This window comes from Haemaphysalis longicornis, unplaced genomic scaffold, assembly GCF_048455015.1.
Source record: "Haemaphysalis longicornis isolate Haplotype H1 unplaced genomic scaffold, Haemaphysalis longicornis Haplotype H1 scaffold_2, whole genome shotgun sequence".
NCBI classification, from domain to species: domain Eukaryota; kingdom Metazoa; phylum Arthropoda; class Arachnida; order Ixodida; family Ixodidae; genus Haemaphysalis; species Haemaphysalis longicornis.
The window spans coordinates 186,816,828-186,844,244 of NW_027526295.1; the positions used below are offsets into that span (position 1 = coordinate 186,816,828).

Genomic DNA, 27,417 nt, shown 5'->3' on the forward strand with positions numbered 1-27,417 from the left:
CCTCGCAACGACCGCCCGGCATTTTAAAAAACCATGAAAATGCCAAGTTCTCGTGTGGCGCGCCTCGCGGCGACTGCCCAGCATCCGCGACACACATTTATGAAGTCAAGCATAGCCACTTGTGAGATTAGCAAAATTAGCCGAAAAGAAAAATCCAGCGCTCGCCGTAGTCGTGTCAACACTTGCTCGGAACGAGAAAGACTCCCGAAATCGTTGCAACACTTGCTTGGAAAAGGAAAGACACTTCATAGCCTACGCCCGTCCAGGGTGATGTCCCGTGATTATCACTTCCAAAGAAATGAAGGAAGCTCACACTTATAGCAGCAAAGATGGAGTAAAGGTCGTTGCGGCAGCGAAGGAGAAGCAAATCGGCCGCAATCGTGGACTTGAACCATCGGGATGGTCTTGCAGGTTGCGTACAGCTTCGCTACTTTCATGTCGTACGCGGTGGTCTTATCTTACTTCGCATGTTTGCGTTGGCTACACCGACATTTTTTTGTCCTGCCACAGTTACCTTTGGTTGATATCTACGGAGATAAACGTGTATTGCAGCTACTATTGCATATAATCAAAGCGGGAAATATGACAATAATTATAAAAAACGTACTCTTCCCATGAAGTATAAATTTATTGTCAAAAATTCACTTTGGCATTGCAGCTTGCATTAGTTGTAGGCAAGGGGGCAGAACTTTTTAAGGCAATGCGTTGGTCTAGTCAGTAGAGCATCATAAAAACAATTTTGCGAAAGCAGGACGTGGAAAAAGTAATGTACACACTGCAATTGAAAGCTTCCAATGACATTTGTAATGGTTTGTCTACACGAGGGATATTTGATTTGACTTTTATTATAAACGCCGGAAAACCACATAGCTTCGTGGTTGAGTCAAACGATAGTCGGCATGAAGGCATTCGAAATGTTAGAGAAACAGGGATGTAGACCCTGTATAACTAATAATTACTTAATTAGACTCACTCACTCACTCACTCCCTCCCTCACTCACTCACTCACTCACTCACTCACTCACTCACTCACTCACTCACTCACTCACTCACTCACTCACTCACTCACTCACTCACTCACTCACTCACTCATCCAGAAAACTCTCTAATTTGCCTTTTTCTTTCGTGTGCGTGCGCGTGTGTACGCATCCGTCAGTGACCTACTTTTTGTGAAGACGATAGACTTTCTTGGGCTACTTAAACGCAGAAATTTTGGCGTGTCTGTATGCCTGTCTGTGTATTAGTGACTCAATTCAGCCCCTCTGCCAAAGTGAAACAATATCTGCGCAATGGTCTTATATACCTACTGGCAAATCTAAACGTTTAGGTTTGGTGTTAAGGTTGATACTTATCAATATTGTTGAACAAGAACAAGACATTGCGCAAATATAACGCAAAAAATCGATAGATGAGCGATATCTACAGTATCCTTTTATAAAAAAATTCATGAATGCTTGATTTTTGCGAAATGAAACACTACATCCACTGCAAGAAAATAATCACTCCGTCACATGCTGTCGCCCGCGCCACTATAGTTTCTGGCGACATTTTAAGAAATTAAGTGGCAACAGTTGCGAAAGATTTCGCCAGATAGGTTCCACGTTTTGCTTGGAATGCTCGTGGAGTTTTTTTATTGCAAATAGAACCTACACTCCTTCACTTATACTGCAAGCTTGGTTCCCCGCAGTACGGGTTGTACTGACGGAAACCCATCAAAACTTTTGCAATGGTAGAAAGACGTAGTGCCAAAGTTCCATTTCTAAGTGATATGGTCCACCTCCTGAAGGTACCAACACGCCATCCTAAATTCAAGGGATCAAGATCCTTTCGGATCCAACAGTAAATTGACATCATTGTCGAAGTTTTGCGATGACTGGAAATATCGGCTCAGCCGCTGGTTGACGTCAGAGAGGCTGGCGGGAAACACGGCGGGCTTCACGAACGAAACTTCACCCAACAGGCTTCACAAAGCCGGTCTTCACAACTCAGGCTTCAAGAAACAGGCTTCGAAAACTTTCAACGAACCTGGCCGGGCAGCATTCACAGTTAAAGTTCGCACAATCTCTAAGAAACAAAAAGACAGCCACTTAAAAGGGCAAAATTTTTCAACCTATTAATGGTCGTAGAAAACGTATAAGCAACGACGAGTTTCTTGCAAGACGTTTGTTGCACAGTATAGTGCGATTAATTTCACCCTGAGCATTGTTACTCAATGGATAAGACGTTGTGTTCCTGAACTCAGAATATGGAGAGCTCGATTGACTGCAGCGGCAGCTGCTTTTCTGTCGAAGTAGTGATAACAAGAAAACCGGTGTATGTGACGCTGTTTACCTGTAAAATAATGCCACTTGTTCGGCTCAGACTATAATGGCGCTGTTTCCTTCAGGGCATCTAGTAGCCAGTCGTGGTGCAGCGACGTTCATTTGGCAGGAAAAACAAGACAATGAACTTTATCAATGTGACTGCGAGCTTCAAACTGCTTTCAGCATACGCAACGCATGGGTCATTCTTCCAATTGCTGTCCTTATAGAAACGAAACAAAATGAAAGGCGTATCACCATTGAACTCGCGGACGACAACCACGTAGAGAATGATGCATCATTACTTCTCTTTTTTTGCTAGCGCAAAATATGCAATACCTGCGTTTTATGAGGAGCATGCGTTAGCTTTCGCTAACGTGAAAATCTACGCTTGAAAGGACACTAAGGAAGAAAATAACTACTCAAATTAAAAGCAGAGAAGCGTGTGCGCGGCTCGAAGAATGGAAGAAAAGACAGCAAACTCCCACAAAATTTTACCGTACAAATATTTACGGTGGAAATAGACGGATAATCAATTCTTCGTGCCTGTTCAATTATCTTGCACGTCAGTTGCGTTCAAAGATGCTAACACCGAAAAGCCAAAATCTGCGCCTCGTAAAGAGGACCAGGAGGCATAAATTATTCGGTAGGAGCTCTTCATCACGACGTCCCAAGTGACCCCTTACTCGTTACGGCTACGAAAACTCCAATCTGCGGCCACAATGTCGCTGGCGTCAAGAAGACCTGAACATTTGTTACCCAAGTTACGATCGCCAATAAACCTTCATTTAAGCAGGGATTTTTTTCTTCCTACAATAAAAGCAGGCTTGTCGTGTCATTTACAGCTGCAATTCAAATTAAGCGAAAAGCAACAAAAAGAAAAAGCACAGGACTTCCGCAAGCTGTAAATGGAGCGGGTATAAACTGGGACCTGATATAAACATCTCGGGCGTAACACGCGATGACAGGAAGTACTGCCCGTTCGTTTTACGGCTTCGCTGCCCTCCGCAGGGTGAACCCTGATCCGTCACCGCAGTTTCCGAACCCACGTCGATATAGGTCTCCTGACGTAGACATAATTGTGCTTAGGCCTGTTTGCAAATAACCCGTTTCGCCGGCAACGGCTTCTCGCGAGATTCGCAAGAAAAGGAGGTGTGTAAATGCGGTAACAGCCTCATTGCGTTTACGATTTCCCCAAATTACTGACCGTGACATTGATACGTATACCCAAGGTCACCCTCCCGCTGACCCACGCGGGTATTTCTTGTTTCCAGGAAAGCCAGACAGGAAAGGGGTTCGGCGTGCGAGGGTAAAATCGTATGGGCGCGTTTATGCCTGCGCCGAAGAGGAGTAAACGTCAGCCGTTTGCTTTAGTTTATAGGAGAAGAAAAAAACTCCGTCTCTCGAATTGTTGAGTTTGAAACGTCGAAGTTCGGGAAATCAACACAGCAGGTTAGAACACGTACCAGTTAGTAAAACTCGCGCCCCTGTTAGTGGGTATTTTGACGTTGTTGACAAGGGGGGGTCGGTGCAGTTCGCGTAAATAATTTGAGCACCTATGTGTGTGTGGGAGGGGGGGTGGAGACGATGCAAAAAAAATCGACCATGGGTTCAGGCATCCCTTAGTGTGTGTCTGTACTAGTGTATGTTTAGATCCAGACTGATGCTTCCATTTCTTGTCACAGCTTTCATGTTTCACGCTGTTTCAGTAAATCAACAAATGCGAGGACTTGCCCCCTATCCTGCTCCAATATTATTACTAATGTTCGTTTCACCGATAAAACCCCTCCCCCCTCACATAAAAGAAAAAAAACGTGATCTAAGGCATTGTATTTGGTTAATTGTCACTTTGTTGACTGCTGATTCAGTTAATCATTCATGGTATTTCTACATCAAACACACTGTCTCCTTTTGTGTCTCAAGTCAATCTCTCCGGGGACTTTGCTTCCTTTCACAGCCAATACAAACGTCAAGGGCTTTGTATCAATTCAATTATCCATTGCCTTTCGAAAGTGCCGACGAAGCGGGGCCAAGAAAGTTGATTTTACTCTTACAGCCTTGAGAAACACACAGCCGGAACGCAAAGCGCAAGAGCTCGGCCGAAATGTCGGGTACGTAAGCACTATCTCAAGCTGCGTCGCTAATGACGAAACTTCGTTCGACCGCCATTGCCCTGCGTCCATCGCGGCGAAGAACGGCGGACAATTTGATAGAAGGGGCGAACAAAGAGGTTACGGAGAGCGGTGCAAAGCAAATACGAGGAGATTCTAAAGCGACCTTCCCTAGGGCAGTGTGTGCTAGTTTAAGATGCGCTGGCTGCTACTTGTAGACTTGATCCATCGTGCATATAGGGTCATGGTTTTACGATCAAAGGTTGCCGTGGAGTGCTCTGGGGAGGCCCACTTTAGTTTTATATTTATCTTATTTTTAATCAAATTTTCTTGCACTCCTGTCTCCTGGAGAAAATTTTAAAATACGCGACGATACCTGCAAGAGGGAAAAAAGAGGAGAAATTCAAACAAAGGGAACAACTTTAACGGTCGTCATTTGATATTCTATTCGACGTTACTACAAGCGTACGAGGAAGGCAGTGTCTTTGTAGTACACCGTGAGAGTAAAAACAATAGAAAGGAAATGGAGCTGACAGTCCTTCGTAGAACATTCATCATCAAGCCGACGCAGGCTGAACTAGCATCAAAGAGGAAGATTTGGAGTGGTTTAGCAGGCAGCTGTAGCACTTATAGTCTGAAAACGCTTGAAGCAATTGAAACAGAAGACATCAATATCTCTAGCATTTTTAAACTCATGTCCTTTCTCTTGGTTGATTGATTGAAGGGTTGAACGCGCCGACGCAGCGCAGGCGATGAGGTGCGCCGTAGGGGAAGGCTCCGGATTAATTTTTACCACATGGGGATCTTGAACGTGCGCCGAAATCTCGTACACACGGGCGTTTTGGATTTTCGCTTCCACCAGAAAAGCGGCCCCCGCGGCAGGGAATCGAGCCCGCGTCCTCATGCTCAGTAGCGCAACGCCATGTCTTTTCCGTTTATTCCTCCTCTAAACCCACCTCCTTCAGATTATTCCTCCTCCTTTCGTCATCAGCGGCTCCCAACACCAAAACGTTCCAATCTACGAGAACAAAAGAACGTCTGTAAAAGCTAAAACAACTAACCGGGGGCTCATTTGAATCTTTCATATGAGCAATAAAGGGGCCCTTATGAAGGTTACAAGCAACAAAACGTTGAGGCGCCACAAGAAGACTATGCATGTTAAGCTAAAGTTAACCACGCATGCGCACGCTCTGATATATAACGCATGTAAACTATATTAGTGTAGTTTGCAACGCCGGTAAACAGTACACAGCACGGAAAAGTGGCAATGTTTGTTATTCTCTTTTACTTTGATGAACACCATTTCTGAACTCATGCTTGAAGAACTTACATAATAGTATGTACCTTTCCTAGCGAAAGTGCGGATAAACAGAACTGATTTCCTAGGCCATTTGGACTCGTTTAACGAGGTTAATTGCACGTACAGAACTTCAATTTCAATTTGTCACGGAGCGAGTAGACAAACCGAGGCAGGGCTCAGAGTTAAGCTTCCAAAAGCTGTTCAACGTGATTGGGCAATCGCCGCTGTCGCGTTGACGTCAGCAGCGGTTAGCGCGAGAAAAGGTCAAGGCCGCGATTTGAACTGGAAGTGTGCGTGTGCGCTAACCCCTGGTCATGTTGTTTTTGTTTTTTTTTCTTTAAAAAGGCAGCGTAAGCTGTTGAAGCTTTGGAGGCTTCCGCTCGCAACGGAAGTCGCTAGCGAAAAGCAATCTGATCGGTCCACGCGCTGCCTCAAGTTACTGAAGGGTTTAAATTAAAGCGTTTACTTTTCTTGGACCTCAACAGCTTAGCTTAAAGGGCTTAGCCTGAATGCGTTCTGTCGGTTACTAATTTTGTTCGTGCACCAATTTCAACTGAAAATGAACGAACGTTGCTTAATCCTAACGCGGGTGGTGAACTATCGTACTGAATTTGTTGCGCCGAATCGACGTGACTTTGAAGATTTTCTGCGAACCATAACGGGTGTAAAATTTCTCTACTGGAACCCAGCCCCTCTTCACATTCGGGACAGGGCGCACGCGTGTGTGGAACAGCTCTTGAAAGCACTACAATTAGAATCTAAGTCACACCTTTTTGTTTTGGCGGGAGAGATATCCACTGCACCAAATCCTACACCATCCGGTTACACTTATTGGACGTGACGGAAATGACATGACGGCGTGAAATTCATTAGGATACATAGAGAGACGGGGAGAAAGAGAGAGAGAGAGAGAGAGAGAGAGAGAGAGAGAGAGAGAGAGAGAGAGAGAGAGAGAGAGAGAGAGAGAGAGAGAGAGAGAGAGAGAGAGAGAGAGAGAGAGAAACCTTTAATGAAAGCTGAAGAGGTCAGCCCCACTAATGGGAGGGCTTGCTACTACAGATGGCGATGAATACAGTGAGATGAGAGGGGAAATAGAGAGAGAGAAACAGAAAAGGAAAAAAAGAGGGGCGGGGGAGGGGAGATGCACACATGCAAAAAATGTAGCTGTTCAGAGGGTTCACAGAAATTCTTCTAGCCCTATTTATGCAAGAAAAGTAAGCAGCGTTTTTGTTCTCAGCGCTGCTTCAACATTAGGGTACATAGGACCATATTTAGGACGCACGAAACGATACTTTGGTTCAACATTATTTGCTCCCGGATCTACATTCCGAGGTGTAGTGGAGTTAATTGTTCTGTCCCTACTGGAAGGGATAAGGGTGTAGGATATTCGTCACACAAACCCTTTGGTGCAGGAAATTTTCGAAGCAAGGCCGCTTGACGCCGTCGCTTCTGATGAAAATTTTTATACCTGCAACTCTGTATTCTTCAAAACATTTTGTCCTGTGCGATGAATTCACTGTACAGATAACACACTGCTTGCAATAATTACGTGTATGTGTGCCGATCGGTATGGTTGCTCGCCTTCTTCCACGCTATCCCACTGTTCAAGGTCTGATTAGCTAGAGCTTTTGCGTTGTAAAAGTATTTCGTCAGAACTCTACCAAACATTACCATAGCGCACAACAAGAGGTACAAAAGCACCCCCCCCCCCTGTCCCATTACTTTCCATGTGTCCATGTGTTGTTGGGGGTCAACATTCTGAAAGTCAATCCGAGGTAGCGTTTCTCTAGCGGCCAGATGTCTGTATGTAATCTCTACATTTTGTTTTCCCGCCATACAAACCAATCGTTAACGTATCTTTGTTGTACGACCACTTAATTCCGTCGGGTCCGGGTTACTCAGGCGGTGCTGCCGAACAAGTTAATGAAACCGTGCGAAGGAAACGCGCAATGGACGCGAAACTGCTCCAGAACAACAGGCCCAAAACAACCGTCGCTAAAGCAGGCGACAAAGCCGTAGTGCCGACGCGCCCGCCGGCGAGCAGGTACCTCCACGTGGGGGACGCTGGTAAATTCGCGGCGCCATGTACAGCATGCTTCGTAAGTGAAAACCTCCGCCCTCTCCGCCACTTCCGCCACTTTGGGAGTTCATTGTCCCGCTAGCAGCGAAAGAACCACTGGCAGAGGTAGAAAGCTTCGCTTTAAAATTGTCTTTCAAAATACGTACGAGCGGCACAGAAGAAAACACAGGGGACACTTTCGGCCGGATTGCCATCAATTTAAGCTACACTTCTACGCACCAAACAGTGTACAGTGGAAGGTACTAGGATAATGAACACTTCCACTGCGTACTTCTCGCATGCCTATTCATGTGTGGGAAAATGTTGGAGTGCAAAAAGTTGACCACCTGCTCTACAGCGTAATGTTAAGAAATCCCTCCTGAGATAAAATGCCGTTTACTGCAGTGCTGAGCTTTGAGGCGTGCAGAATAATTGGGGTCGCCAGCGGTTGTTTGACTCACACTGGAATTAGGTGCATACGGGTGTAACTTCTTTTCTTCCTCGATCAAAATAAGAGGAGCCGCTGCCGAGATTTAAACCCTGACGTCGTGTTCGGCAGCAAAATCTCGTTAGCTAACGATCCGCTGGGACAGGGGAAGATCATTAAATGTACTCGGCTCACATGGCCCCTTGCGGCTAAACGCCCAAATTTATTATCTCGTCCAAAAGCCATCAATATCGCTCCAAGTAAAGCGTTTCAGTAACTATGTTGGACGTTATACCCATCTAAAGGACACGAAACCCCGAGCCAGTGCCTCCCACGGAAAAGAAAATAAAAGCGAGTTCTAGTGCAAAAAAACTTGTACGGATGTCCCTCCTTCCTACTTGCCTGTTTTCCCATCCAAGGCCACATAGTCGTTTTATATCACATAAAGATTTATTTGTTCAGCTGCCGAGTCTTTGTGCTGACATGGACCGCTACTGCATTTTTTTTTAATTTTACGGTTACGGAAATAGCCACAAAGGACATCCTGAAGTGCCAGACTATCGAACAAGGGTCAGTTACGATTGAATGGCAGGGGCACCCTAAAGAAATGTTAGGCCGAAATGTACATCAAAAAGTACCCGCCCCGAAATGTCCGAATTTAATAACTTCGGTGATTATGACGCTCCGAAAAGTATTTTTTCTCTCACCCAATAGATTCTGATCGATAATCCTGTCTTAGATTTTGTATGGTGTGATAAATGAAAACACGTGCTCTTTTCAGGCACGTTGAATTTACATTTATACGCGGCAATTTTGACTATGTAGCAGCCTATAAAATTGTATATACAACCCAGAAGCGATAAATCCAAGCCACAAGAAGAATAGCGGCGGGAGAACTGAACAGAGAGGATGTAGTATGAACAACGTGTAACTTTTCACTTTAGCATTGACGCAGTAAAAGGGCCGCTTCGAAGGATAAAACGTTCGTCGGTTCACGACATTGTTCGGCGGAAAGAGGGTTCATAAGGAGGTTGACCTTCCGCATCCTTTCATTGGAGTGCGACCGAAGCTTGTCAGCGTGTTTCTGCAGCTGGCACCCTGGCTTCATATTTCTTCAACATGTTTATGTGAAACAAGCTCATTCGCCTGCCTGCTCAGGTCGATGGCGTAGTCGACATCATTCCTTCTTTCCAGGAGAGTGAAGGGACCCTACACGTCAGAATGAGCTTGTTCTCGTCGAACGGGAGAAGGAGAAATACTTGATTTCGGGCGCTGAGTTTGCGCCTTTTCGCCCTTCTGTCGTAGTACCGCTTCTGCACTACCTTAGCTTAGCTAATCTGTTAATGTGCAAAATACGTCTTACAGACGTCGTTTCAGATCGACAACATAACCATGCGAGGTCTTCATGTCTTCATAGATACCTTGTCCTGTCCATAGGTCTTTCAGGACGGCCATTACACCACTGACGCATCGGCCATAGGTAAGGTCAAAAGGCGAGAAGCCTAGGCTGGCTTGGGGAACTTCGCAGTAAGCGAAAAGGAGAGGCGCTAGGTATCTATTCCAATTTTTAGGGTTCTCTTGGCACAGGCGGCGAATCATTTGCTTCAGCGTGCCATTGAACCACTCGACAAGCCCGTTGGCCATGGGATGATAGGGTTTGATTGGCAAATGCATAAATGAGAGCAGCCGGCTCAGGTCCTTCATCAGGACTGTAGTTAAATACTTTTTACGGTCACTAATGATTTCTCCAACAAGGTAAAAATTTAGGCTGGTTGGTACACATTCAAGAATAGCAAAAACGCTTTTCGAAAATATCAAAAAATGCAGCGCTTCGTCCTGTTGCTCTTCCTTGTCCCGTCCTTTGCACCGTTTTTGCAGTTGAATGATTTCTCGTGGAAAAACAACGCCGGAAATCATTTCAATCAACCTTTCGGCTACCTTCTCCGTCTCAATACTCGGTAGTGCAACTTGTCTGCCTAACGTGTTGCAAAATATACCATGTAAGGACGTACGGATTCCACTTCTGGTTGGTTGGGGAGAGAGGACCGATAGCTATAGACTCGCTGGAAATGGGTCCCGATGACTGGAATGCTTCCAAGAGGTACGCGCCGCTCCAGTTGTTTGGGTACGGTTCTTTTGCAGATATCACACGATTTTACAAAAGTCGTGATATCGGATTGCATGCCTGGCCAGTGAAACTTCTCCAGCCATTGTCTTTTTTATGCCTTGTTGGTCGGAGAGAATCCTTTTGTGGGCCATTTTCAGCACGAAATCCCGAAGGACGGCCGAAACGACTAGTTCCATCTCCCTCTTCGATGGAAGCCGATACCGGCGTAAAAGGATTCCGTGCACCAGAACGGAGACCGTTTCTGCTGTCTTGAGTGTAGTTTTTATGCCAACCGACACGAAGCAGGACTGAAGAGTGCTGTATTCTTTCTGCGTCGAAGCGAGCTCTGTTGGACTTAAGTTGAGTGGGCTGATGGGAGCTTCAGGTAGCTGGTCCACGCGTTTCGTCGCACTTGCGCATTCCTCCTTCACCTTGCTGACGGACGGTGGAGACGCAGCTTGGCTTGGCCTACGTAAACTATCGTTGACCTTGCTGGACTTCGACCTTCGCTTGAAGGAGGGATGTCCCTTCGGACAGATGGTGTAGTGTTTTGCTGGCCTCTCCAGTTGAAGCTCGGTGCCGTGGAATCCCGAACTGCAGTTACCTTTCCCAAAATCACTTTCACTTCGTAAATGGGGTTGTCCACGCAAGTCGCTGTCACGTGGCCTGTGAAGAACGGTCGGACAACGTAAACTTTGGCTTTAGGTAGGCACAGAGCAGTGCGTTCAGGAAGGTGCACAGTGCTCATTCCTCCTGTAAGCTCAGAGTCAGGAACCAAAGATAGGATAAGGATTAGGGTGTTACAGCCGGAGTCGCATAACACGGTTACTCGCCTTCATTACAGCCAGCCATTAGCGGTAGGCATTCGATAACTGGAGGCCTGGGAAATTTTGTGGCTGAAGACAAAATGCTTTTGTTTGTGAAGGGTTCAACGCTTGTCCTTGTGCCCATCGCGACACTCCGTTGGATGGGACAGCGAGCATGACGCTTTGTTCGTAGTGTCCAGATTAGGGCATGTTTCCGCTTTGTGACTGTTTTCGCGGCACTTAAAACACGACAGTCTTCTGGCTAGAGGATGCCCTGATCTTTCCCCAACAGTCGGCTGGCCTGTGCCCGCGCTTGGTACGAAGGAAGCAATGTGGCTTACCTTTTACATCCTGCAGGTCAAGCGTTCTTGGAGGCACGGGCGGCTTGCCAGACTCTTTCTTGTCTCGGCGTTTCCCTTGGTTTACCCGTCCGTGGGTCCCGAGGTAGTTGTTCCAGTTTAGGCTAACTGGTCGAGTGTTTGGCAGCTTGTCTCCTTCAGGAAAATTGCCGTCTTCACATGACATTTTCTCAAAAATTGCTAACACGCTATTTTGTCACAGGGAGCTTCGTAAGTTCTGCTGGTCTTGGCCAGTTCCTGCCAGTTGTCGAAATACCCTAACAAGCGACCAGCGAATGTCTCAGAGATCTCTGGCTTCGCTCCACAAAACTTGGTGCGCTACCCCTCTTCAGTGTAGCGAAACCGCTACAGCAGGGTCTGCTTGAGCTTCGCGTACTTCATTACATCATCTGCGGCCATGCGTCCGACGACACTCAAAGCTAGGAGTGAGCCTTGCCAGAAATACGTTTTTTTATTTTTCTCCCTGATTCTCGCACGCTGTCGGTTAACCCATTCTCTCAACTCAGGGCCCGAGAGGCCCAACTTCTTCCCCTAGGTTCCCCAACTTTTCGAGCTCAATTCTTGTCCGTCACAGTTGCTACAGGTGGCAACAATGAACATTCCAGCTATGCGGGGCATCGATACGGCCGAAGACCGTGCTGATCTCAAATGTAGCACCATGCATTCCCAATATCCTACCATATATCATAAATATCGTGACCCGTAAATTGTTGTTCGGCACATCATCATTTAATTCCTGCCAGATAAATACATCGAAAGAGACAAAAAGAACGGCTGCAGGTGATTTCCGCTCGACATTTTATGAAGCGCCTGTTTTATTTTCACTGCTGTCAACACGCACGTTTTATTTTAACCTCTTCGAGAGAAATGTCTCTACAAAAAATTTGAAGGTGGGTTGGGTTCCACTAAAGGCAGTACGCGTCCCCTGTCTGGGGGGCTTGTAACATCCGATGTTTTTGTTGTTTTGTATCTGACGCATATCCCGACGAGCCCCATGGCAGATTTTGTGGCGTCTATTACTTTTACGACCAGTGATGAGCTCGCGCCTACGGAGCCACTGCCGAAAACATCCTTGCCGCCGCAACAGTTTGTATAAAGCACAGTATATATATATATATATATATATATATATATGCAAACAACTTTCCGAACGCTAGGGAGAAGACGACAACGAAGTGCCTGTTGTGGGACGCTGCTTGTTTCGTCTGCGATATTTTGCGCATTTTTCGAGCTCAGCCTACAGGTCACCGATTTTGTTCGAGGGGTGGTGGACGGGGACTCCCCGGAGGAACCGTGCGACGTCGATCCGTAGGCGGGAACTTTCTGCAGGAAGCGCGCCAGCCTCCCACCTGACGCGGACAGCGAGGACACCGAGCTCTACTCTGCGCTCAGTGACGAGGACTCCGACGATAGGTTTCAACTGTACCTGGTAGAAAAAGGCGAAAAGAAGGCTCTTCACGTCTTCTTCGCGATCGAGCACCTCGACTGTGAAACGCGTGACTAAGCACCCTGTGCACAGGATACTGTTCGTGCCAGAGGACAAGACGTACAATTTGAGGCTGCTCAAAAAGCAAGCAGTCTCCGCATTCCTCGAAGCTACTGTGCCAGGTGAGGTAAAAATGTGAGGATAAAATCCCGGCGCAATATCTTGGCCATCGACGTGAAGCATCGGAGTGCACTGGAGGTTTTGCGGAAAATCACGTCACTGCAAGACATAGAAGTGCGAGCCCATGTCACTCCGCATAGAGACACGACGATAGGCCTCATTTATAACGTCGATACGTTTATCCCTGAGAAGGACCTACCAATACTGATCAAACCTGCGGATGAAGGTATTGTCATCAGACCGCATTGGTACGTCAAGGTGCCTGAAGATTGTTTTCAGTGGTGACAGCCTTCTCGCTCATGTTAAGGTGGGTCATTTCCGTCAGCCTGTCCGATCTGATCTGCCGAAACCAATTCAGTGCTACAAGTGCATGAAGATTGGCCATGTAACTGCAGTCTGCGGCAGCGCCACTGTATGTCTCAAATGCGCTGGGCCCCACAAGGCTAGCGACTGCACTGAAGATACCCTGAAGTGCGCCAACTATGAGGGACCTCACGATGCCACATCGAAGAAGTGTCCACGTATGAAGAGGGAGGTCGCTGTGTTGAAGCAGATGGTGAGGGACCACTCCACGCACAAGGAGGCTGCCGTGACGGTACGACAGCGGCGACGTCACCAGTCTAAACGCCGGAGGTCTTCAAAGAAGGCTGGTCATTCTCTATCGTACCCCTCTTCGCAAGCGGCTCCGCCACTAGTGCAACAACTACTTCCACCACCCCTACCCCCACGGCCGTCGCCCCCTCCGCTGCCTCCGCCGCCTTCGGCCACGCAGGATTCGCCAAGGTGTCGCAACGAGGTACAACAAACCTCGCCGGTTGACACCTGGCCTCCTCTGCCACCGATTGCACCTCCTTCTGAGCCCCAACGCTCAGTGCTGAAGACAGTCACGAGATCTCCCGCCCGGGCTACGTCTTCAGATCGGCAAGTCGTCGTGATCCTGAGGTCCCTCATGAATTCCATTCGTACATTGCTCATCAGTCTGAATACACCATCTGCGTTAAGTGCACTTCAGATACTGGAGGCCCTGGATCCAGTACTTGAAAGCCTCGGATAAGCAAGGACCATGGCGAACGTACGTTCTTCATTGAGTGCGGATATCAAAGAGGCTTCCATTTTTTTTGTGGAGCGCCAGATGACAAATGCCGCGTATTTCTGATCTTCGCCAGTTTGTCTATGAAATCTATTCCTATACTAGTCATCTGCGAACCGAACGTATCCAAACCTTTTCGGATATCTGCCTATGAACCTTTTTATCAGCCGCACTCTGGGAGCCCAGCAAAGTCGCAGTCTTCATCAGGCGTCAACTGCCCTACGTTCACCATTTTGTGCAACCTTAAAGGGGAGTGAGTACGTCTGTCTCACCATCAGAAAGCGCCAGCTCACTTTAACTCTTCTGGGTGCAAACATACACCCGACATCTCGCTTTCAACGGAAGAGGCTTGAAGACATATTAAACACAACAACGGGTCCGTGGGTAATAATTGGACATTTCATTGCACACCACATGCTTTGGGGAAGCCCAAACACCAACAGGCAAGGTCGGAGCCTAGTAGCTTTTGCCTAAGACCATGGGCTATGCTTACTAAACGACGGCAGCCCCACTTATTTACGTGGAACAAACTACGGCAGTTGTTTAGACTTAACGTTTGTGTCACGATGTCTATCGGGTCGTGCACAACGGTTCCCAGGCATAGAAACTCGTGGAAGGGATTACATTCCAACCTTTTAAAGATGAATGGATTACGAAGTTTCTTCGATCCTAATGTCATTCGGGTAACCGACTGGTCGAAGTTCAAATCAAGAATGGAAGAAATTTGTCGGAGCGATGAGCTTGAAAATCTAGGGTCCGCCATTGGAAGCACACTCCAAGCCCAAGTTCCGTCCGGCTGTCTCCAAAAGTGTCTGAGTTTGACGTGGAGCTGGAGCGCTTTCGTGGTGTTCGTCACCGCGCCGAATGCAGATACCGGCGAACGAAATGTCTCGAAGATTTGAGAATTAGCACACGAACGCAAAAGAAGATTTACGACGCATTGCCCAAGTGCAAACACAACGTTTGAAATCTTTGTGACTCGCTCGACCCTCGCGAACCTTTGTCGAAGATATGGAAAACTGTGCCAGGGCTAATGACTCCCGTACAGCACAGCTCCCAATTTAAGGCCCTGGCTATTCACCAGAACCGGCGAGAGCTCGAAGTGACCGAGGACTTCTGCGTGAGGATAGCCAGTGGAGCTGGCCCTTCTGGACTTCTCGCCAGTGACAACCCTGCATCGCGAGATTCAAGCATGGATGTCCCATTTTGCATGGAATTGCAGGCGGCCATGGCTGCGTGAAAGCGATCTTCGTCTCCTGGGCTTGATGGAGTCACATATGCTGCTCTCCGTCACCTTGGCAAGGATGCCCGAAAAACCTTGCTGGAATATTTCAACCACCTGTGGTGTGATGGTTCCATTCCTCAAAATTAGAAGTCCAGCCTCCTCGTTCTGCTCCTGAAGCCCGGAAAATCTATGCTGGATCCAATTGCATACCAACCAAATGCACTTGCGAGTTGCGTTGGAAAGCTGATGGACCGAATCATTCTTGCACGTCTGGAGGGGTTCCTGTAGCATTAGAATGTCTACCCTGATGTCATGGCTGGATTCCGTCGTGGACGCTCATCCATTGACTGTGTGATTGATTTGGTGACTTTTGTGCAGCAGCAGAAAAGTGCGCAGCGCATATGTTCTGCGTTGTTCCTCGATGATAAAGGGGCCTATGATAACGTGGAGCACGATGCGATTCTTAAAGTACTGCAGGCTGTTGGGCTCGGTGGCCGGGTCTACCAGTTGATATGGAACAACCTAACAGCGAGGTCATTCTTTGTTATGACTGCAGATGGGCCGACATCAGCTCACTATACTCACGGTGGTTTTCCCCAAGGAGGCGTCCTGAACCCTACACTGTTCAACCTCATATTAATTAATCTGTCTTCTGGCTTTCCAAGGATGGTTCACGTATCGATATACACCAACGATATATGTGTTTCGGCAGGTGACGTGGCTCGTCGGAATGTGCGCACCCGACTGCAAAATGCCGCAGAATTGACGACCTCCTATCTACACAGACAAGGGTTGGAAATATTCGGCAGCAAATGCGCCGTGCTTCCGTTTACACGAACGCCTATGTATGCGTACCCTTTGTATATAAATGGCGAAAGGGTGTCTTATGTGAGAAATCACAAGTTTCTCGGCATAGTTGTCGACAGAGGCCTTTCGTGGAGCGCTCTCGTAAACGTTATGAAGAAGAGGCTCTCTCCAGTGGTGCATGTACTCCAACTCATCGGCGGCAAGACGTGGGGAACACCAATGAAGTCGATGTTACAGCTCTACAACGCACTGTTCTTGAGCTGTCTGCGGTACAGTGCTCCTGTCCTTTCTGGAGCGTGCTGCACAACTGCTCGGTCACTTTAGGGTATACAAGGTCAGGCCCTGCGAACCTGTCTTGGCCTACCACGATGTATGTCCACAGCAGCGACCATTGCCGTTGGTCGGAATTACCCTTTGGCAACCTTTCTGGAAGTTCAAATACTCAGGACACATATTAGACACCTCGCCCGCATATCGGATCATCACCTCGCGTGAACACCAGCGACCCGTCACCGGGCGTCGTTCGCAAGGGTAGTAGCTGGCCACAACACCAGAATTCCATCGAACTATACGCCGGCGATCAGACTGCTGCTTCCGCTGTGGTGTGTGATGCAGCTCCGAGTGTGCCTAGATGTTCTAGGGGTAAAGAAAAAACGTGATCTTCCAATACCGGCCCTGCAACAGCTAACTTTTCCGTACATGCACGAGACATACAGTGACCGAACCCATGTAAACACTTCTGGTTCGGTAACACCGTCGCGTTCTGCCGGAGCTGTTAATATACCACGAATATGACTGTCCAGAAAATTCAAGATAGCCAATCGTACAACCTCCACGGCTACATTACGTACTTCCATCCATAGCGCTGTTCACACCATCGAGCAAAGTTCGTGCCGCAGATGGACTATCTTCTGTGATTCGAAGCCCGCACTTCAGTCACTTCAGTCAGCCCTGTTCCGGGGACCTCACGAACCGCCCCTGACAGAAATAAGAATGGTGTACGAACGTGCTGCCCAGACTGGTCATGATGTCACACTGCAGTGGCTTCCCAGCCACTGCGGCATTGTCGGAAACGAAAGTGCGCACGCTGCAGCCCGTTTGGCGCACCAAACAGCGACGACTGTACTCATTCCATTGTCTAGGACGGACGCAGCTAGATCCCACCGCATACTTGCCCGGGAAACCGCAATCTCCCAATGGTCTACAGAATAATTCACATGTACACGCATTGGTGCTCTTGACCCGCACCTGCAACGCCCCCTTAAACTAAGCCTTCCACGGTCTGACGCAACTCTTCTTTGCCGTCTCTGGCTGGGGGTGGCTTTCACAAATGCTTATTCATACACAATAGGAATGGCAGCAAGTGAGGAGTGCGAAACTTGCGGCACGCCGGAGACGATACGCCACACTTTATGCAAGTGCCCATGCGACTCGCCTCAAAGAAGCGGTCGTCAGCACTCTCGGCGGCAATTTTCGGAGGAGAAGATTCTGTGCCACTGGCCTTCTCTGTCATGCGCTCAGAAGGCAACTAAGGAACTCTTACGCTTTCTACAGGCGACGAACTTAAACAGCAGACTAAAGACTGAAAGCCTCCAGTGTCAATAAAAACAGTGCTTCAGCGCTGGGCATACGTGTCTCCTCCAACTTTTCTTCATTCTTCCCTTTCTCTTTTTTTGGCTATTTTCCCTTTCCCAGGTGCAGTATAGCAAACTAGGCTCTAGTCAGGCTTACTTTCCTGCCTTCTTTCTACACCTTTCCTACCTTCCTTCCTTCCAAACACAAGAACCTGTGGCACAGTTTCTACATATAGACACTGTTAGGAGCAAAGGAAACCTTGCACACATGTTGGATACAACACAGGTACACTATGTAACTAGGGTTCGCAGTTATTTTTTAATTTAAAAATTAGCGCAGCTTGCAGTAGATGTGCAAGGCCGGAGAAACAGCAGAACTGGCGGCCCCTCGCCCTTCGTAGGAGACCCGGCTGTTGCACTTCACATGGATTTACAAACTTGCCGCTGAAAGTCCTCCATGACTGGCAGGGCCGGATCGTTTCGTCCGCAGGATTTAACACCTCTCCCAAAGTGGACCGCGTTAGCCCGCGCTAGAACCCGCGGCCGTACAAAGCCAACGTCCACGTTAAGAACACAGAGGAAATGCTGTCCGACCGGAATGCGGTCGAAGCTTAACCGAACAGACGCCGGTGTCATAGCGCGAGGGACCCGGGTTCGATACCGTCCATGGGAAGCGTTTTTAAATGCAGAGCATTTCTTTAACTCACGATGTCACCCGTTCTAGGCGTCCGTAGTAGTCCGCACCCCTCCCCCTACACTATATAAAAAAATAATACTTACCGGCGCCTGGTTTCGATCCCACGACCCTGCGGGTGGAACGCAAAGTACATGGTGCTCTACCCACTGCGCCACAAAGCCGACACAGAATGGAAGGCTACGAACGCGCCTTATATCCTTGACTCATTCAAACTACGTCAAGAAGCTGCTGATGCAACGCATTCACTACCTGTGGGCGGAACGCGAGGTACATGGTGCTCTTCCCACTGCGCCACAAAACCGACACAGAATGAAAGGCTACGAACGCGCCTTACTTCCTTGACTCATTCAAACTACGCCAAGAAGCTGCTGATACAACGCATTCACTACCACCAACTCCCCAAACACTAAACGTTAACGCAATACACCCACCCCCTATGCGACGCATTTACTCGAGTCCCCCTCGCGGGGAGATGGGCCCAGTTTTTTTTCTTTACAATTGGCTGCACACGCATTGTTCCATGCCCCCGCTAACCCTGCAGCCCCTGGCCTTTGGGGTGGCCCAGTGGATAGGTTGCCAGTTTCAAGTCGTTAAGGTCCCGGGTTCGGTTCCCGGTCTCTCCCTAACCACATTTTTTTCTTAAGGCTTCGATATTTTTTGGCGCACGGACGGAAGGAACTCGGACTATACAGATATTACAGTACCCAGTAGCTAAGATTTTACGAAAGGAAACTTAAACTACCGCATCTAGGTAAAGAATCGAGTCGAAAAAAGCTGGAATGGACGCACAAAAAAAGCCAAATAACACTCCGACACATACTGGACGTATGAGAGCACCCCAGGCAGAACCGCGGAGCTCCAGTACAGCCCGCTTTGTCTAACAGCGGAGAAAAAATAAAAGGAAATAGCCCTCCACGCGCGTTCCGGAGGATCTGCACTGCTGGCGTCCCTTCCTCCGCATCACTTGGGTCATTTCACCGCCGCTGATATCTGCGGCGCACCATTTGGTTGCTGCTTCACCATTCACTTGGTCCCAGGGTGCTTCGACGTAAGTGGAGGCTAGTTGATGCAAACCTGTACTAATCATGCGATACAGAATCACTTTATCAAAACAGACAAACGACCTTCCACAGCGAGGTTCTTTACAACTTCGAATAAACATAAACTTTGCATGTCCTGAACAATTCCATAGGGTATATGATAGTTTTTTTTTTCTCGCCATGCTTCTCCTTTCCTCCGTCTCCCTCCACCGCGTTACTCTGGATGGTTATACCCGAACCGCATGACCCTCGTCATTTCGGGGAAGCGAACCCCCCTCTCTACCACGCAATACACACGCGTGAATGCGCGCTTCCGAAGAGTTAAGGCCGGGAGTTCGCGGTGTCGTGTCCGTGTAGCGGATAAGCCGACACGCGCAAGTCGGCCGGAAGAGAAGTCATTGATCCCTACAGCGCTGGTGAGACAGCGAAGCGTTTCCTGTTGCTTCGGACGCGGGCAGCTGACCGCGCACACGGGTTCCTCGCTTGCTCGATCTGGTGTGGCGCCGTTTCGTCCGTCGGGGCTCCATTTCCTTCCGACGACGCTCGGCGAAGCAGGAAGATTGAGCTCTCGTTTGCACGCAGTGACGTAAGTAATTTCCAGGATTCGGCGTGCCAGCTGGGAAGGAACTGGAAAGGTGGAGGGTCCCCAGCGGATTCTAAGTGGGGACCTCTGGAAAGGGCAGTGTTGTCGAGCGAAAAACCACAAAGAAATTACCATCCCTTCTTAAAGAAAGTTCAGGGAGGCGCAAAAGCTAAAATGGCGTTCACTTGATCCTCAAACCTTCAAAGAAACAAATCGAAAACGAAGAACGAAGCCGTACGACGATTTTTTTGCGCACTAAGTAAGCTCATCTACGAACGATCTGAATGTATACCGACACGTCGTTTGTGAGGTAGCGGTATACTATTGTACTCCTCCTAAGCGATCGATGCCTTTTCTAAGAACCCTATCTACTGTCGATGATCGATGCCATATCTGCTTCCTCATCTAGTGATTTTCAAGTAACCGTTTTGACACAAGGCAGGCCCGGTTTCACGCATGCGCAGGGTGCTCAGAACACTAATCAGACTTTTCGGTCGACCAACCGGTCTATGGGGAAACGCATCAGTTTTCTGACAGAACACCATCGGTCCCACCAAGTCAGCTTTCGCTTTAAAAAGAAAAAAAAAACCCTCAAATACAATGCAGACCTGTATTTCGGATGCCCAAGATATATATCGAGCTGGGACGGGCCAATTAACAAAACAGTACCAGTCGCAGAAAAAAAAAAAGAAGTGGACCTTGAAGGGATATGGATTTACAATGCAGGGAGAGTTAAGTTAATGAAGATAACGGGGTACGCAGTATAAACAAACAAACAAAAAAAACCAGCAGGCCATAAAATTGTTCTTTTTGTAAACTCCCCGGCCTGAGAGAGACGGCCAGTAAAGCTTGTTAAGTGCTTCAGGAGGTAGTCGATTGGGTGCTGCTAATGAGTAAACGATTATTTCTGCAAGGATGACGCTTTGGTCACATTGGGAAATTGCGAAGGTACGAATTGGGGAGTGGGAAAGGCGCCTCGAACCCTAGTCGCAGCCGTGCTAAGCTTTTCAGGCGCGGTAGATTATCCCCGCCTGCCTGGCCAGGAGGCTCTGTATGGCACGGCGATGAATATCTGATGATTGATTGATGGTGGGGTTTAACGCGTCGACGCAATGTAGGCGATGAAGGGCGCCGTAGTGGAGGGATCTCGATTAATTTGGACCACTTGGGGATCTTTAACGTGCGCCGAAATCTAGTGTACAGGGGCGTTTTAGCTTTTCGCCTCCATCAGAAAAGCGGCCGTCTCGGGCGGGAATCGAACCCGCATCCTTCGGCTCAGCATCACGACGACATAGCCACTCAACAACGGCGGCGGGTCCGGCGATGCATAAGGTGCACGCTGTTTTTTTCGTCTGGCGCTTGTTCGTAGGAAGCTTCCAGTCATCGAGTTCGATACCTGGGAGTACGGGTGTGCAAGAAGACTTTTGCCAAATGATACTGTGGGGAGACACGACTGCGTTTTACTTTTCAGCATAAGCATGCCGGGTTACTGCAGCCATTAAAATTAATTATTAAAGTTTATTTAATTAAGCAACCGACATCAATAATTACCACCTCATTCCACGTCCCCCTTGGCAAATAACCTTACTGTAGAGGTGATCTTCACGTAGATCTAAGTGCCTAATGTTAAAAATACCTGTCGACTTAACTTTGATCACCCTGTAAATACATTGGCACCTGTCGGTGGTAGTCGATGTATCTGTAGGATTCAGGCGGATTTCTGGGCAAGTTGGTATTCCATTGCAAGACCGTTCAAAGAGCAAAACGTAAAACGAGGGACGACGAGAGGCACAGGGACACAGGGAGCGCGTGTCCCTGTGCCTCTCGTCGTCCCTCGTTTTACGTTTTGCGCTTTGAACGGTCTGTAGGATTCGCCTGCTCTTGTGTGGTTCTAGCGACCGGGATTTAGTTTTTCCACGTTCTCGGCTGCGGGTAAGTTGGGCTGTTGCCTAGCTCCCTCTCGGTGAAAAGTCCCCACTTTCACCGCTGGCCGAGCGGAGAACCTGTACTGTGCACGGTACATTTTCTCTCGAAGTTGTGTATTCTTGCTCTAATGACGGGCTAAGCACATGCTTCGGTCACCCATGCGGATAAAGAAATTGTTATAGAGTCCTCGTCCTAATCAATTGCTCCGCCCAGCACGCATGTGCAGTAGTTTCTTGGTCCAGCCTCGGTTCCACGCACACAGAGCCGCAAAAAAAACATAGCAAGGAAAGGGTGTGTACAGAATAGCCGAAACGGGTTTTGGTCAATTATGAACAGTGTCATATGGAAACATTATCGATAATTTGGAAGGCACCCGTTGCATTGGTGATTGAGTTCCTCTGCGTGGGGGGCCCGTGGTTTGACCATGATGTTGACGTGTGAATCCATTGAGTTGCCTCGAATCTTTCGTTCCCGGTTGGCAATTCATTCGGTTACTATTTCGTTTCCCTACAGTGTTCCGTCGCGAATTCGTTCAAGCTTATGTGGACCGTTGGGAAACCTCAAATACCTCTACAAGCCGGGCCGGCCCGTCGGCAAAAGGGCACGCTCGGGGGCGGCACGTATGTTAGAACGATAACCGCCTTCGCACCCACGGCAAGGGCGGTTGTAAAATAAAATTCTCGCAGCTTACATTATTGATGCAAGGCTGGAGAACCAGCAGAGCTGGCGGCCTCTCTCTCTTCGTCGGAGACTGGCCTGTTGCACCTAACACGGATTTCCAAACTTGCCGTTGAAAGTTCTCTAAGACTGGCAGGCCCCGATCGTTTCGTCCGCAGGATTTCACATCTTTCTCAAAGTGGACGGTGTTAGGACGCGCCAGGTCCAAAGCTTACGCCCGCGATACAAACCCAAAGAAAATGCTGTGCGCCCGGACAGCGATGATAGTTCATTCTGCTTCCGGATTCTGCGCAGTGCGGACGCAGGATGGCGAGCTCCGTCCAAGGAGCGGCTTTGGCGGGCCCCTCGGCCCGCGCAAACAGGTCAACGTTTGATAACAGTGGATGCCAGGAATATCAAGTTATTTTGCCCCATCTGCCGTCTCTACCATCTGCACTGAACACTATTTTTCTGCACGCCGACGTGAAAGGCAGGCCGTACAAAGTAGAGGACTTTCGCGACACGTTGGTTCGACTGGAGCTGCTCCCCGAAGTTATCGCTTTGGGGGCATACCAGATGAACCACATTATTGCGGTGACCTTCAAGAACCCCAGTGGAGCTAATAAATTGGTTGCTGCCTCCAAACTTCAGGTCAAAGGTAGGCGGTACCTCATCATCGACCCGGGCAAACAGCTCCACTGGGTTCTCCACCACGTCCCTGATGACGCAGTGCGACGCGCCCTGGGGCCCTACGGAAAGTTCACGGAAGTAGCCAGAGCTAGACCGCTGGCTCTTTTTCTTTAATAAAGTTTACTCTCTCTAGACCGCTGGCGCGTGCCGGACTGCGTGTTTCCAAACGCTTCGCTGCACAGGGCACCCACGTGACATGTGTGATTTCACTGCGCGCGCTATTCTTTTCAGCGCCTGCTAAAACGAACCCCCCGTTCTGGCTCTGCAGCCTCGATGTAGAGCACTGAGTCACGTGGGTGCTCTGTGTAGCGAAACGTTTGGAAATACGCTGCCGGGGCTGCACCGTGCAAGCCTCGACAACTCGTCTGGTCACCCTTTGGCTCAAGGCAGGCGTAAGCGTCGACGACATCCCGCACCAGGTACGAGTAGCTGGCGAGAACGCGCTTGCCGTCGTGCCAGGGCGCGAGCCACTTTGCCTGGGTTTTCACCGCAGCGGCCACATTCGACGTGAGTGCCGGGTGCCGCGGTGTGCTCTTTCGTCGCATCGGCCACGATGAGAGCCAGTGTGTGCGCACCTATGCAAACGTCGCTGAACGGCAAGCAGAAGAAACGACAGCCGAATGCATCATGGACGCTGAAGACGCGGCAAAGGGGGCGGATGAAGAGGTGGTGAAAGACACGCCCCCCGTGCCGGCTCCCGCCGTAGTTCCCGTATACACTACACCCAAGGAAATTACAGTGGCACAGGGAGACCCGGAGTCTACCCACAACGCTTCCGCGGCCCTACGCGTGAGTGAAGTGGGCACGGAGGAGCCGCCGGCGAAGGCCGCCCCCGCCCCCCCCCTCCCCCCCCCAAGGTCGACGGTCAACGCAAAAACCGAAGTCCAACATCCCTACTTACAGACCCAAGGTTAAACCTCCAGTGTCTTATAGCGACTACAGAGTGATGAGGGGACGGGAACGGCGTTGCAGTGAACTGAAAAGACGCTTTAAATTGCAGGCGCAAGCTTCATCAGCCAACAATGCCCAGCAGACCTTCCTGGTTCATCGTTTCTGCCACCATTCGTTCGTTCACCCTTTTTTGTCACCTTGCTCGTGGCGCAGTCTTCACTATAAATAATGGCAGTGCTTGAAAGACCGCTACGCTTTGCCACTTTAAACGTACGGGGTCTGGGAGCTCGGCGAAAGCAGTGTCAGCTTGAAAGATTGGTTGATGAAAAAGAAATAGATACCTTAGGCATCCAAGAAACGAAAATTGAGAATGAAGGCTGCACCGAGACCATGGTACGAACCTTCAATAGCCGCTTTTAGCGTATGGGTTAGTCATACCGTGGGAACATCTGGGAAGGAGGGGGGGGGGGAGGGGGGCGTGCTGCCTTTTTGTTAGGAATGGTATTGGTGTTGATGTAAAAAACGTCGTTTCATGTAAAACGGGCAGGTTGGTGATTTGTGATTATAGCTATTGCGGTTTTGACTTTCGTGTGCTTTGTATATACGCCGCAAATTTGGTTAGGAAAAGAGTATTATTCTTCAAAAGCATTTCTACATGGTTAAGGTACGAAGGAAGCATTTCTTTACTCGGGGATTTTAACTGTGTTTGCGAGTCAAGCGATAGAAATGGGCCACATCGAGCAAGCGATAAGACTGTACAAATTCTTACCGCCTTGCTTGAAGATAACGAGCTCGCAGATGTAGCGCATTGCGCGGCAAACAGTAGCGCACTAAGGTTCACGCACTTTGAAGGCGCAAGTCATATGCGACTTGATAGGGTTTATGCTTCTTTTGAAATAGCGTCACTGTGCGGAAGCTACTGCATTGATGATGTCTCATTTAGCGATCACTGTTTGGTTTCGTTTTTGTTGGGAAAGAAAAGGGAAAATTCAAAAATGTTCAGTTGGGAATTATGGAAACTGAACTCACAATTATTGGACGACAACGCCTTCACCAAAACAGTGGAAGTAGTATTCCGCAAATACCAAAAGGTAGAACGCATGAACTGGGGAGCCAAATGGGAACTATGTAAACAAGAATGGAAACTGTGCGCTATAGAAAGAGGACTCCAATCAAGCGGCTAGAGAGGGAAAGGGAAAACAAGCTAAAAGGTAATTTACAGCAGGTACTGAAGCTTGAATGCGAAAGCCCAGGCCTGTTCCGCGATGATATCAGGACAACAAAAAATAAGTTAGAGGTGATATACAAACAGAGATATCGGGGGTAACCATTCGGGCAAGGGCTGAGAAGGTTTCGGCCGGGGAAGCCCCCACGAAAAGGTCGCTAAGTGACGAGGCAAGCTATGCAAAAATCAACGCAATCGAGGAAATACTGTGGCGGGGGGGGGGGGGGGGGGGAGCTTACTTGGGATAAAGAGCGAATCTAAAAAGCATTTGTGGAACTCTACCAGCAGCTGTTTAAGTACGCTGTACCGAAAGTTGATGAATTCAAAAAACACTTCATGCCCCGTTTACATGAGGATGTGAGAAAAAGATTAGAAGAGCCTATAACGTTAGCCGAAGTCGAGGGAGCCGTAAGGGATTTAAAAGGGGGTAAATCTCCGGGCCCTGACGGCTTAGGGGCAGCGCTCTACAAGACGTTTGCCGAGATTGTGGCCCCTTTTTGTTTCTGGTTTTTAGCGAAGCGTATCAAACACAAGTACTGCCACCCTCATTAGTGCGAACACACACTGTTTTAATACCAAAGTCTGAAGACAGAGTGAAACGCCAATATGTTACTGGCTTCAGGCCAATAACCTTGGCTAATACGGATTACAAGGTACTAATGAAGGTCATTGCTCAAAGGCTGCAGGGAGTAATAAAAGATTCAGTGAGCCCGCACCAGACGTGTGGTATACGGGGGAGAAGTATACTAACCAATGTCTACGTCGCGCGTAGCGTGTTACAATGTCGTGATTTATTTTTTAACAGAGTTGCCATGCTTCAAAGTGATTATGAAAAAGCCTTGCCTTTGACAGAGTGTGCCACGATATTTTGTTTTGCGTTCTGGAGCATGTAAATGTGGGCGAGGTTGTGAAGGAGAGAGTACGCATGGCGTACAGTGAATGCTCCACAAAATTAATTGTCAACAAAAATGTCCCCAAAAGTATACACATCTTTTCTTCGGTCAGGCAGGGATGCCCAGCGTACCCTCTGTTGTTTTGTATTTTTTGGAACCCTTTTGCTTAAAAATAATTCATGACAATGAGTTGCGCGGCTTTCGTTTTCACTCGAGCAAGGTGAAACTGCTTACATACGCTGACGACGTACCTGTTTTCTGTGAAGACAAGGAAAGTATTACCAAAGCGATAAGGATAACCAAGGGTTTTTGCCACGTAACGAATAGCTCTGTTAACTGGTCAAACTGTACCGTTTTTTTTTTTTTTTTTTTTTTCATGGGGAGTGGGAATCGGCACCGTGTGTGTTTGAGAACGTGGTGTGGTCGCGCACGCCGGTGCGCTATCTGGGGGTACCTTTGGACCAGTACGAACAAAACGACGAGTACTGGGAAGGGGATAAGGCAAGGTTGCGTGAAAAGGCAAAAAGTGGGGCGGTCGCGCGTTGTCAGTTTTTGCACGTGCCACAGTCTGCAATCGTTTCCTTTTAGCCAGACTGTGGTGCGTGTTGCAAGTCCTTCATTGTTCGAAAGTTCATGTTCAGAGAATACATCGTGTGTTTGCTGTTTTCATATGGTCATCTGTGTGGGAGCGCTGTAGTAGAACTAATCTCTTTTTGCGGGTGGGGGAGGGTGGTGCCGGCCTATGCCACAGTTATGTCAGACAGCTTGTCAACCGGTTTTTGTTTTTAAGAGGCTCGCAAGAACCCTTTGTACGTACTTTCATGCAAAGAGCACTAGCCAGTGCATTGCCCATGTTCATTGTTTCCTCTGCGAATGAAAGATGTGGAACAATCCATGGCGACATGAAGGAAGTAGTTGACTCGTTCAAATTTCTTACTGTGCGGTTTTCCCTCGAATACCTAACAACCGTATCGAGGAAGACGCTCCCAAGAATTTTAAGGAAATGCTGTTCCCGGTGCCCCTGTATCGATCGTTATAAAACTC

At 48.5% G+C, this 27,417-nt stretch overlaps 1 protein-coding gene across 1 annotated transcript in view; it reads right to left on the reverse strand.

Moving 5' to 3' along the window:
* The window catches only part of LOC144169645 (calcitonin gene-related peptide type 1 receptor-like), a 260,413-nt gene that overhangs the window by 129,141 nt on the left and 103,855 nt on the right, over positions 1 to 27,417 (reverse strand). The gene's annotated exons all lie outside the window — the stretch shown is intronic.